We start from the raw sequence: 13073 nt of genomic DNA, 5'->3' as shown, positions 1-13073 counted from the left end.
TCAACTTCTACATAAGAATGGTACATTTGTTAAAATTAACCTACATTAACACATCATTATCACTCAAAGCTCATAGATTACCTTGGGCTTCACTCTTGGTGTTAAACCTTATATGGGTTTTGATAAATGTATAACAACATGTATCCACCATTATGGTATTATACAGATTAGTTTCACTGCCCTAAAACACCTCTGCTCTCTATTCATCCCACCCTCCCGTCTTTCCCTTGGCAACCACCGGATATTTTTAGCATCTACATAGTTTTGCATTTTTCAGAATGTCATATAATTGGAATCATACAGTACTCAGTCTTTTTTTATTGTCTTTTTTATTTGACAGCTCATTTCTTTTCAGTGCTGAATAATATTCCATCATCTGGATATAATACAGTGTATTTATCCATTCATCTAGTGAAGGACATCTTGGATGCTTCCACATTTTGGCAGTTATGAATAAAGCTGCAATAAACATCTATGTTTTGGTGTGGACGTATTTTTCAGCTTATTTGAGTAAATACAACGAACATAAATACAGGATCTTACAGTAAGAGTACACTTACTTGAGTTGCCTGGGTGTCTCAGTCAGTTAAGCATATGACTCGATTTCAGATCAGGTCATGATCTCACAGTTGTGAGATTGAGCCCCACATCAGGCTCCACACTGGTCATGGAGCCTGCTTAAAATTCTCCCTCTCTTTCTGCTCCCCACCAAAAAAGAGGATGTTTACTTTTAAGAAACACCAAAATGTCTTCTAAAGTAGCTGTACCATTCTAAATTCCCATCAGGAATGAAGGAGAGTTCCTATCCTTGCCAGCATTTGTTGTTGCCAATGTTCTGGATTTTGGCTATTCTAATAGATATGTCATGACATCTTGTTGTTTTAATTTCCATTGCCCTGAGAACATATAATGTGGAGTACCTTTTCATATGCTTATTTCTCATTTAGATATTCTTTTATTTTTAATGTTTATTTATATACTTTTGAGTGAAAGAGAGAGAGAGAGCACAAGCAGGGGAGGGACAGAGAGAAAGAAGGAGACACAGAATCTGAAGCAGGCTCCAGGTTCTGAGCCATCAGCACAGAGCCTGATGTGGCACTCAAACCCATGAACTGCCAGATCATGACCTGAGCTGAAGTTGGATAGTCAACCAACTGAGGCACCAAGGCATCCCTATCTTTCCATTTATTCACATTTTCTTTAATTTCTATTATCTATTCTGTTTCATTAATTTGTTTATTCTTTTACCAATACCACACTGCTTGAGTGCTACAGGTTTACAGTACATATTAAAATCAGGTAATATCAGTCTCTGATTTTGTTCTTCAATATTGAGTTCTCTGTACTTACTCTTTTGTCTTGTCATATAAACTATAGAATATCTTTGTTGACTTCTACAAAATAACCTGCTTGAATTTGGATTGGCATTGTATTTAATCTGTAGATCAAGTTGGGAAGAATTGACATCGTGACAATACTGAGTTTCCCAACCATGAATATGGACTATCTCTCCATTTATTTAAGTCATCTTTAATTTCTTTCATCAGAGCTTTATGGTTCCTTCATATAGATCTTGTACATTTTGCTAGATTTTACCAAAGTATTTCATTTTTTGTGAAGTGCTAATGGAAATGATAGTGTGTTTTTAATTTCAAATTCCACTTTTTCATTGTTGCTATATAGTAAGGCAATTGATTTTTGCATATTAACCTTGTATCTTGCAACCTTGCTGTAATTACTTAGTATTTCCTGGAGGGATTCTTTGGATTTTCTACTTGGATGATGACATCATCTGTGAACAAAGAGTTTTATTTCTTCCTTCTCAATCTGTATACATTTCTTTTTCTTGTCTAATTGCATTAGCTAGAATTTCCAATACAATATTGAAAAGGAGTGGTGAGAGAGGACATTTTTGCCATGTGCCTGATCTTAGCAGGAAAGCTTCAAGTTTCTAACCACTAAGTATGATGTTAGTGGTAGGGTTTTTGTAAATTTTTAAAAATCAATCAATTCTGATCTATTCCTAGTTTACTGAGATTGTTTTTCTATCATGGATAGGTGTATTAGGGTTATGCAGAGAAGCAGAAATAATAGAATATACATACATTTAGATAGATAGGCAGATAGATAGATAGATGATAGATAGATAGATAGATAGATAGATAGATAGATAGATAGATACAATTTATTGCAGGAATTAATTCACATGGTTATAGAAGCCAACAAGTACCAAGATATGCTACCTGCATGGTGGAGAACCTGGAAAGACTGGTGTAGTTCAGTCCAAGTCCAAGGCCTGAGAATCAGGAAGTTAGTGGTGTAAATTCCAACCTGAATCTAAAAGTCTGAAACCCAAGAGAGCCAATGTCTGAGGGTATGAGAAGATGGATGCCTCATCTGAAGTAGAGAGTGAATTTGTTCTTCCTACACTTTTTTGTTCTATTTGGGTCCTCAGAGGATTGAATAATGTCCACTTACATTAGGGAGAGCCATCCATCTGCTTTATTCAGTTTACCAACCAACACAAATGCTAATCTCTTTCAAAAACACCCTCACAGACACACCCAGAAATAATGTTTACCAGCTATCTCAGCTGCCCTTAGTCCATTCAAAGTGACACATAAAACTAACCATCATAATGGGTGTTGGATTTTGTCAAATGGTTTTTTCTACATCTATTGATAGGATCATCTGATTTTTCTTCTTTTGCGTGTTGGTGTGATGGAATACATTAATTGATGTTTGAAGGTTGAATCAGCCTTGAATACTTGGGATAAATCCCACTTGGCCTTAGTGTATAATTGTTTTTATGCATTGTTAGAGTAGATTTGTTAATATATTAATGTTTTTTGCATATATGTTCATGAACTATATCAGTCTGTAGTTTTCTTGTAATGCCTTTGGTTTTGGGATTAAGGTAATCCTGCCCTCATAGCATGAGTTAGGAGGTATTCTCTCTGCTTTATCTTCTGAAAGATTGTAGAGAATTGGTATAAGTTTTTCCTTAAATGTTTGGTAGAATTTACTAGTGAACCCATCTAGGTCTGGTATATTCTGTTTTGTTTTGTTTTTTTTTAACGTTTATTTATTTTTGAGCGACAGAGAGAGAGACAGAGAACTAGCAAAGGAAGAGCAGAGAGAGAGAGGGAGACACAGAATCCAAAGTAGGCTCCAGGCTCTGAGCTATCAGCACAGAGCCCAATGCAGGGCTCGAACACAGGAACCGTGGGATCATGACCTGAGCTGATGTCAGACACTCAACCGACTGAGCCACCCAGGCGCCCCATGGTACATTCTATTTTGTAAAGTTATTAATTATTGATTCAATTTATTTAATAGATATAGGCTTATTCAGATTGACTTATTTCTTTTATGAGTTTTGGTAGATTGTGTTTTCAAGAAGTTGGCCCATTACATCTAGGGTATCAATTTTGTGGGCATACATTTGTTCATAGCATTCCTTTACTATGCTTTTAATGTCCATGTGATCTGTAGTGATGTCTCCTCTTTGATTTCTAATATTAGTAATTTCTAAATTAGTAATTTTTCTTAGTTAGCCTGGCTAGTGGCTTATCAATTCTACTGATCTTTTTTAAAAAACACATTTTGGTTTTATTTTCTCTGTTGATTTACTATTTTCAATTGCATTGATTTCTGCTCTAATTTTTATTGTTTCTTTTCTTGTGTTATTTTTTATTTAATTGCACTTTTTCTAGTTTCCTAAGGTTGAAGATTAGATTATTGATTTTAGATATTTTCTAATGTATTAATTCCTTGCTATAAATTTCCTTTTAATCACTGATTTTGCTACATCCCACAAATTTTGATAAGTTATATTTTCATTTTCATTTAGTTCAGAATATTTTTACATTTATCCTGAGGTTTCTTCTTTAACCCATGTTTAAAAAGTGCATTGTTTAATCTCTATGTGGTTTCTATTTTAATTCCATTGTGGTCAGAATGAATGCACTGTATTATTTTTATTTTTTAAATTTGTTAAGATGTGTTTTATAGCTCAGAATGTGATCTTTCTTGGTGTATGTTCTTTGTGAGTTTATGACGGATGTTTTCTGCTGCTGTTGGATAAAGTTGCCTATATTTCAATGATACCTCGTTGATTGGTGGTGCTGTTAAGCTCAGCTATGTCCTCACAAATTTTTTTGTCCATATCTGATAGGGGATGTTGAAGTCTCCAACTATAGTCATGGATTCATCTATTTCTCCTTACAGTTCTATCAGTTTTTGCCTTGTGTATTTTGACCGTCTTTTGTTAGCCATACACACATTATGGATTGTTATATCTTCTTGGAGTATTGACCTCTTTATCAGTATGTAATATTCCTACTTATCCCTGTAATTTTCCTTGCTCTGCAGTCTACCCTGTCTGAAATTAATATAGCAACTCCAGCTTTCTTTTGACTAGTGTTTGCATGGTACATCTATCACTTTACTTTTCATCTATATGTGTCCTTATATTTAAAGCAGATTTCCTGTAGACAACATATACTTAGGTCTTGTTTTCTTTTTTATTCATTTTGACTTTTAAAATCTGTCTTAAATTTTTAAATCTGTCTTGGCATATTTAGACCATTAACATTTAAAGTTATTATTTATACGGTTAAGTTAATATCTACCATGTCAGTTACTTTTTTCTATTTATTGCCTTTTTTTCTCCCTATTTTTCTCTTCTATAATTTTCTGCCACTTTTAGTTTTCATTAAGCATTTTATATAATTCCATTTTCTCTCCTTTCTTAGCACATAAGTTATACTTCCATTTTTAAAAACTTTTTCTTAGTGATTGCTTTAGAGTTTACAATATACATTTATAACCAACCCAAGTCCACTTTCAAATAACAGTATTCCATTTAGCAGGTAGTGCGGTTATCTTATAGTCACAAAATATTTCTAATTCCTTCCTCCCATCCCTTGTAACATTGCTGCCATTTGTTTCACTTATGTATAAGCTATAATCATCAAATATATCATTGTTATTATTTTGAATAAACTGTTGTCTTGTTAGATCAATTGATAATAAGAAAAATAAATGTTTTTATTCTTACTTCTTTTATTCCTTCTGGAATACTCTTTCTTTCTTTATGTAGGTCTGAGTTTCGACCTATACCATTTTCCTTCTCTCTAAAGAACTTGTTTTAATGTTTCTTGCAAAGCAGGTCTACTGGCTACCAGTTCCCTCAATTTTTGTTTGTCTGAGGAAGTCTTTATTTCTCCTTCACTTTTGCAGGATAATTTTGCAAGTTACAGGATTCTAGATTGGTAGTTTTTATTTCCTCTCAACAGTAAATATTTTATTTCACTCTCTTCTTGCTTGCATGGTTTCTGGGGAGAAGTCAGATGTAATTTTTGTCTTTGGTCCTCTATAGCTGTTTTTCCCTCTGGCTTCTTTCAAGATTTTTTTTAATTTTTAATTTTCTGTAGTTTGAAAATGATATGCCTTGGTGTAGTTTTTTGTTGTTTTTAATTTATTTTACCTGTTGTTCTCTGAGTTTCTTGGATCTGTGGTTTGGTGTCTGGCATTAATTTAGGGAAATTCTTATTATTATCACTTCCAGTATTGCTTCTATTCCTTTCTATCTTTCTTTCTCTGTTATTCCAATTACATACATATTCTGTTCTTTTTTTTATTCAGCCTTTTCCTTTGCTTTTCAGTTTTAAAAGTTTATACTGACACATCCTCAGAGATTATTTCCTCTGCCATGTGCAGTCTACTAGTGAGCCCATCAAAGGCACTCTTTATTTCTGTTACAGTGTCTCTTTTTTATATCAAACATTTCTTTCTGATTCTTACAATTTCCATCTCTCTTCTTACATTGCCCATCTGTTCTTTCATGCTGTCTACTTTATCCATTAGAGCTCTTAGCATATCAACCGCAGTTGTTTTAAATTCTCAGTCTGATAATTCCCATATCCCTGTTGTACCTGAGTCTGGTTCTCATGCTCGCAGTTTCTTCAAACTGTGCTTTAACTTTTAGTATGCCTTGTAATTTGTTTTTGTGGTTGTTGAAAGCCATTTATGATACAGTGGGTAAAAGAAATTCCAATAAACAGGACTTGTATTAATGTGGTGGTAATGTCTGGAAGGAGGGGAAACATTCAGTAGTCCTATGATTATGTCTTTTAGTGAACCTGTACCCTGGGCTGTGAATTTCACTAGTGCCTCTGAATTCCTCCCTCTTCCTCCTTAAGTGAGACAGAATGGCTGGAGTTGGATATTTTCTTTCCCCCATGTTGGTTAGACTTTAATAAAATACCAATAAGTTAGGATCTGGCAAAATTGTTTTTCTTGTTAAAAAGAATAAAATGCTCTGGAACATTTCAAAATGGGTGCTTTCACCCTACCCAGGGGAAATTTTCTTTTTCTTATATTCACTGAGGGAACATGGTAACATTTCTGGGGGTAAAACTCACAAAAGCGTGGGGTCCCCACTGGAATTTTTAACTCATAGACATGTCCACAATGAATCTCCAGCAATTCATCACTTATAATATACATTTTCCACTATGGCACTGGTCCCCACAGTGGTTTCTGCCTGTGAGTTCTGCTCTGGTAAGGTGTGGTTCTCTGTATCTGCCTTTCTGTGTCTCCAATTTTGGGGGCTGCCGTTTGCTCTGTGACCTCACTTCTCTGATGGATATGAGTTATTAATTTTTTAGTTTGCTTAGCTTTTCACTTGTTGTTAGGATGGAATGATGAGGTCCAACATCTTTATATTCCAGATCAGAAACTGGAAGTCTACAGTTTTCAATGATATTTTTAATTGCTGGATTGTTCAGTTCTGAAATCACTCTCCCTCTGAACTGCCTTTTATATGAGCTAATTAATATCCTTAGTTTTTAAGCCACTTTGATTAGAGTTTTTTGCTATCTCTATGTAGCTGAAAGCATCCTAGTAAAGTACAATTAACCACAAAAATGAAACAAACAAAAATCCCCACAACTACATGGAAAAGTTCTAATTAGTTTCAAGTACAGAAAAAAAAATAATGAAGTGTTCATAATTCATGTCAAGAATAACTCAATAGTATATCATTGAGAAAAAAGCTAATGGCCACTTGTAGTTTTTTTTTCAAATAGATTTTAAAATATTACATTTTAAATTGTTTAACTATTTTATCAAGTTAGTAATGGTTGTAGTTGACATGTGAGAATGACTTAGGATGTAAGCTGTTTTGTTCACTGCTATATTCCAGTGCTCATACAACACTTTGCATTTAGCCAATGCTCAGTAAATTGTTGAATACATTACTTTTGTTGGTTTAACCTTTTTAGAAATCAGTTTAATAAAATGTAAAATTGTAGATTCTTAATCCTGATAAGTTTCCTTACAGCAGATAGGGGCAACTAAACCATATCTTTGACCTGTTCGAGCTTTGAATTAGCGTGTTGCAGGTGCACACCTTATTGCTGTAAATGAGGTTGATGACACTAATCTCAGGGTGTTAGGGTTGCTGAATTTAGATCAAATAAGGTCCCCAGAAAAGACAAATACTTGTAAGCCATTCCATTTGACACTTGCTTGATGGCTAGCAGACACTTCACTCTCTAGGGAAAACATAAAGGCATCAGCTTTTTAATACTGGTTTTTTTCAAAGCAGTTTCAAAATATCTTCTTCCAGAATTACTAAAACTATTACCTTGTGTTTCTTGTCTTTCTATGTTGAGACTTCAGAGAAAGTCAGCTGAATTAAAGATTCTAAAAACCAAAATTAAGGACAAATTAATTAACTAAAATGTCTCAGGAATAGTGGCATGTGAAGAAACACAAGGTGGGGAACACCTTCACATTGCTTTCACAATGGATATAAACCAATACCTATTGGTTTTACCAAATCTAGATACTCATATATTGGAGCTTTCTAATTATACAAAAATTTGATCACCAACATCTAAAGAATCTGTGGTGAAGCTGGAGAAACATCTTTTCCCTGAAGATTTTATTTTTTAAGACCCAATGTGGGTCTTGAACCTACAATTCTGAGATCAAGGGTTGCTCACTCCACCAACTGAGCCAGCCAGGCACCCCCGGAAAAGCATTTTAAAAACATGTAGAATGGCTCTTTGGTGGAAAGACTAGACTTGAGTTTCAAAGCCCAATTCAGGTTTTCTTAAAGTTCCCATTACTGTGACTTTTTCTTAATCTGTAGTTAGTCGGGCAGGGGATAGGGAATCCCCATGGTTTTAAATTGTGCATGAGACAATCTATTGGAATACAGAAAGAAAATACTAAAATTTCCATTTCCATTTCTCTTTTATGTCATTGCAAATTTTGCTTTTATGTTCCATAATGTACATAATAATATTTATATATATTTATAATAATTAAGTACACCTATATAGGGAGACATACACAATATGTTTTTACTGAAAATGTCATTAGGAAAGTCTAAAGACCATTATACTTGCTCCTCTCTGTGTCTCTTGAGGACAAAAGGGAAAGGAACAGGGGTTGCTTGCAGTTGGCCCACTTACCACTGGCCTCCTTAGTATTGGCAAAGGAAGGAGACCACTAGGATCGTAGAGATCCAGGAAGCTTCATGCCACTGGGCAGTTAAGCCAACAAATGGAGGTTTTTCTTACTGAACTCTGAGGAGAACACCGTCCTGAAATCTGCTCCGCCTTGCAGTGGCTTGCTGAGTGTTCTCTACTCTATTTAGTACAGGCATTATTACAGGTGTCAGTCACAGCTGTCAGAACCTTCAGTCTGTGGGAGTTTGGGGGGGAATTTTATCCCTCCTGTGTCCCAAGGGTTTGTCCCACCTACCTTCTCTCTGAGTCACCTCCCTAGGTAGATAATTCTCACCTCAGCTTAAAGATAATTTTTACATGGGCACAATCACCATCCCTCAACTTATGCTAAATGCTTTAAATTCACAACAGTTCTATCAGATTGGGCTCTAATATTAACCCCCTTTTACAAATGAGAAAAGAGCTGGGGTAAAAACCCACTTCTGCCTGATGTCTCTAAATCATGCTACTTCCAGTATTTCTGTCTCTAAGAAATAAACAACTAAATGTCTTAGGGGAATATATACCTGTTTGGAGGCCTGAATATGGACCTGCATATCTCTAGATATTCCATCTAAATCCATTGTTCCTTGCTCTCTTTACATTGACAATGGGCACAGAGTGGATGTGGGTACTCGTGCAACAAGCACGCTTCTAGAAAAGAACAGGACCAGAGTGATGATCTAGTGAATGAGAAGATCTAGTCTTGAAAATTATTCTTGGAGTCTGGGGTAGGAGAGTAAACTTTTTTTTCTGTATCTCTCAACCAAAATATTTTAATTTACTTTTCTCAGAGCTGTTGAATGGACTGAGAGTATTGTGGGCTTGTATGTACCTTTTGGTCAGACAACCATGTTCAGCTTGCAGCTACAAAAACAGGATCCTATATCTCAGGGTGACTTACAAAGAGTTCCCCAGCATCCACAGGGTGTGGGTGTGGATGGTGTGACCCTGCTGAGTTTAAAGCAATAGTAGGTGTTATTTCTGTTCCTTTCACCAGTAGGACAAGTAATTTATTTTTGAATGCTTATTGTATATAAAAAGCTACCTCTGTTTGCATCCAAATCTTAGTTGCTTAAAAGAAAAAATAAAGTCTTTGTTTTTATAAATCAAAAGAATTGTTTTTTGTAAGTGAAGAAGGCTGCCATGTTTTTACTAAGAGAAGTGTCAAGTAACTCCTCCTGAGAATGCAGAGATGAGAAAAAAGGGGTTGCCCTTTGCCAGGCACACAAGTAAAATCCACAAGTAGTGGATATGATTAGCAATTTTTTCCAGAAAACAAACTAAGATATTGTTTTCAAATGCACAACTAAGCAGTTATCCCCCAAACTCCTATCAAGGTGATCAGAATAAAAATTTAAGTTCAGAGTGGAAAACAGGAATGCAAAAATAATTTACTAACTAAAATATTGATTTTTTGCAACAAGACTATGGACATAGCAAGGAAGATTGAGAACAGGGAAAAGGGATGGCCAATGAGCTGAAGATTAGCAGAACATTTCTAATCACCATCCCAGAGCACACCATCCCTGCTGATGCTAGATGTTCGGGTTTGTTTATTATTATTTTGGGGCATAAAATTAACTCTCTTGGTTGGCATTCCAAGTTCATCAAACATGTCAATGCAACATCCAAGGACTACATGATGAATTTATTTTTCATCCAAAATTAATAATATGAAATTCTGCTTCGTATATCAGTCTCTGTTGGTTTGGTTAATGTATGTCTGCCCCTATAAGACAGGCTCACTTGGGTTATGCCCAAATCAATCTTTTGATCTGGGCAGGCTGGGAGATAGACCAAAGTAAATGTCACTTCTAGGCCTCTTGGGAAAGAGCTGGGTTTTTTGAAATTAGTCTCCATTGTTGCAAGATAGCCTGATATAAACTGCAGCAAAAGACAATGGAAAAGTCAACATTTTACTTATTTTTGTCTTTGAATTCGTTTTATGCAATATTGCCTCATGTGAGGGCAATGTACATATATATACATGTTACAAAGGTATATATAATACAACAGAATTAAATAGATTTTAAAGGTCACAGTAATTGGAATTAGATATGATTAGTGAAATAGTGAAGTAATTGCACTCCTGTGCAATTTCCAGAGGTCAACCACACATTTGTCTCTGATCTTCTTAATAGTCAAATAACATAAGAAAACAATTGGTTGTAAATTGCAGAGGTTCCAGAAGATAAAACTTTGCCCATAACCTAAAACAATCAGGATTTTCTAGTAGTGACACCTGAGAGAATTTTTTCTCATAGAGAAGACACTTTGAGCTTATGGAAAATGTTCCATCACATCCCTGTGATAAATAAGGAGAAAATTTCAAACAGCTATTTCCCATAGGGTCTCTCTATGAAGGTTAATGCCAATCACCCATTTAGTCCATCCCCCCACCCAACACCCCTCCAGCAAACTTCAGTTTGTTCTCTGTATTTAAGAGTCTCCTTATGGTTTGCCTCCTTCTCTGTTTTTATCTTATTTTTCTTTCCCTTCCCCTATGTTCATCTGTTGTGTTTCTTAAATTCTACACATAAGTAAAAACATATGATATTTGTCTTTCTCTGCCTGACTTATTTCGTTTAGCATATTAACTCTAGTTCCATCCATTTTGTTGCAAATGGCAAGGTTTCATTCTTTTTGGTCATTAAGTAATATTCCATTATATAAAATATATTATATATATTATAATATATGTTATTATATAATAATAAATTGTATAATAATAATATAATAATAAAGTATATATATTATATATAATACATTATATACATATTCCATTGTATAATATATACAATGTATATAATGGAATATTATTCAATGGAATATATATATATACCACATTTTCTTTATTCATTCATCAGTTGATGGACATTTGGGGTCTTTCCATAATTTGGCTATTGCTAATAGCGCTACTATAAACATTGGGGTGCACATGCCCCTTTGAATCAACATTTTTGTATCGTTTGGGCAGACACCTAATAGTGCAATTCCTTGGTCACAGGATAGCTCTATTTTTAATTTTTTGAGGAACTTCCATACTGTTTTTCGGAGTGGCTGCATCAATTTGCATTCCCAACAGTGCAAATAGGTTCCTCTTTGTATACATCCTCGCCAACATCTGTTGTTTCCTGAGTTGTTCATTTTAGCTATTCTGACATGTGTGAGGTGTTATTTCATTGTGGTTTTAATTTGTATTTCCCTGATGATTAGTGATGCTGAGCATCTTTTCATGTGTCTGTTAGCCATCTGGATGTCTTCTTTGGAAAAGTGTCTGTTCATAGGTTTTGCCCATTTCTTCACTGGATTATTTGTTTTCTCTTTTCTTTCTTTCTTTCTTTCTTTCTTTCTTTCTTTCTTTTTTTTTTTTTTTTTGGTGTTGAGTTTGATAAGTTCTTTATAGATTTTGGATACTAGCTTCTTATCCAATATGTCATTTGCAAATATCTACTCCCATTACGCCGGTTGCTTTTGAACTTTGTTGATTGTTTCCTTCATTGTGCAGAAGGTTTTTATTGTGATGAGGTCCCAATAGTTCATTTTTGCTTTTGTTTCCCTTGCCTCTGGAGACATGTCTAGTAAGCAGTTGCTGCAGCCAAGGTCAAAGAGGTTGTTTCCTGTTTTCTCCTCTACAATTTTTATGGTTTCCTGTTTCACATCTAGGTCTTTCATCCATTTTTAGTTTATTTTTGTGTATGGTGTAATAAAGTTGTCCACATTCAGTCTTCCACATGTTGGAGTCCAGTGTTTCCAATAGCATTTGTTGAAGAGACTGTCCTTTCCCTTGGATATTTATTCCTGCTTTGTCGAAGATTATTTGGCCACACATTTGTGTGTTCATTTCAGGGTTCTCTATTCTGTTCCGATGATCTATGTGTTTGTTTTTGTGTCAGTACCATACTGTCTTGATGATTACACCTTTGAAATACAGCTTGAAATCCAGAATTGTGATGCCTCCAGCTTTTTGTTTTGTTTTGTTTGTTTTCAAAATTACTTTGGCTATTCAGGGTATTTTCTGATTCTATACAAATTGTAGAATTATTTGTTCTAGCTCTGTGAAGAATCCTGGTGTTATTTTCATAGAGATTGCATTGTATAGATTGCTTTGGGTAGTATAGAAATTTTAACAATAATGAGCATGAATGTTTTTTCCATGAGCATGGAATGTTTTTTCATTTCTTTGTGTCTTCTTCAATTTCTTTCATAAGCTTTCTATAATTTTCAGTGTACTTAACCTTTGGTTAGGTTTTTTCCAAGGTATTTTATGATTTTTGGTGTAAATGAGATTGTAAACGGGATTGAGTCCTTGATTTGTCTTTCTGCTGCTTCATTATTGGTGTATAGAAATACAACCAATTTCTGCACATCTATTTTATATCCTGTGACTTTGCTTAATTCATGTATCAGTTCTGCAGTTTTTTGGTGGAGTCTTGGATTTTTCACATAGAGTATCATGTCATCTGTAAAGAGTGAATATTTGACTTCTTACTTGCTGATTTGAATGTTTTTATTTCTTTTTGTTGTCTGATTGCTGAGACTAGG

Source organism: Panthera tigris, chromosome B3 (assembly GCF_018350195.1).
Source record: "Panthera tigris isolate Pti1 chromosome B3, P.tigris_Pti1_mat1.1, whole genome shotgun sequence".
NCBI lineage: Eukaryota > Metazoa > Chordata > Mammalia > Carnivora > Felidae > Panthera > Panthera tigris.
The sequence above is the reverse complement of the archived record's forward strand: the minus strand, read 5'-3'. Positions refer to the sequence as shown.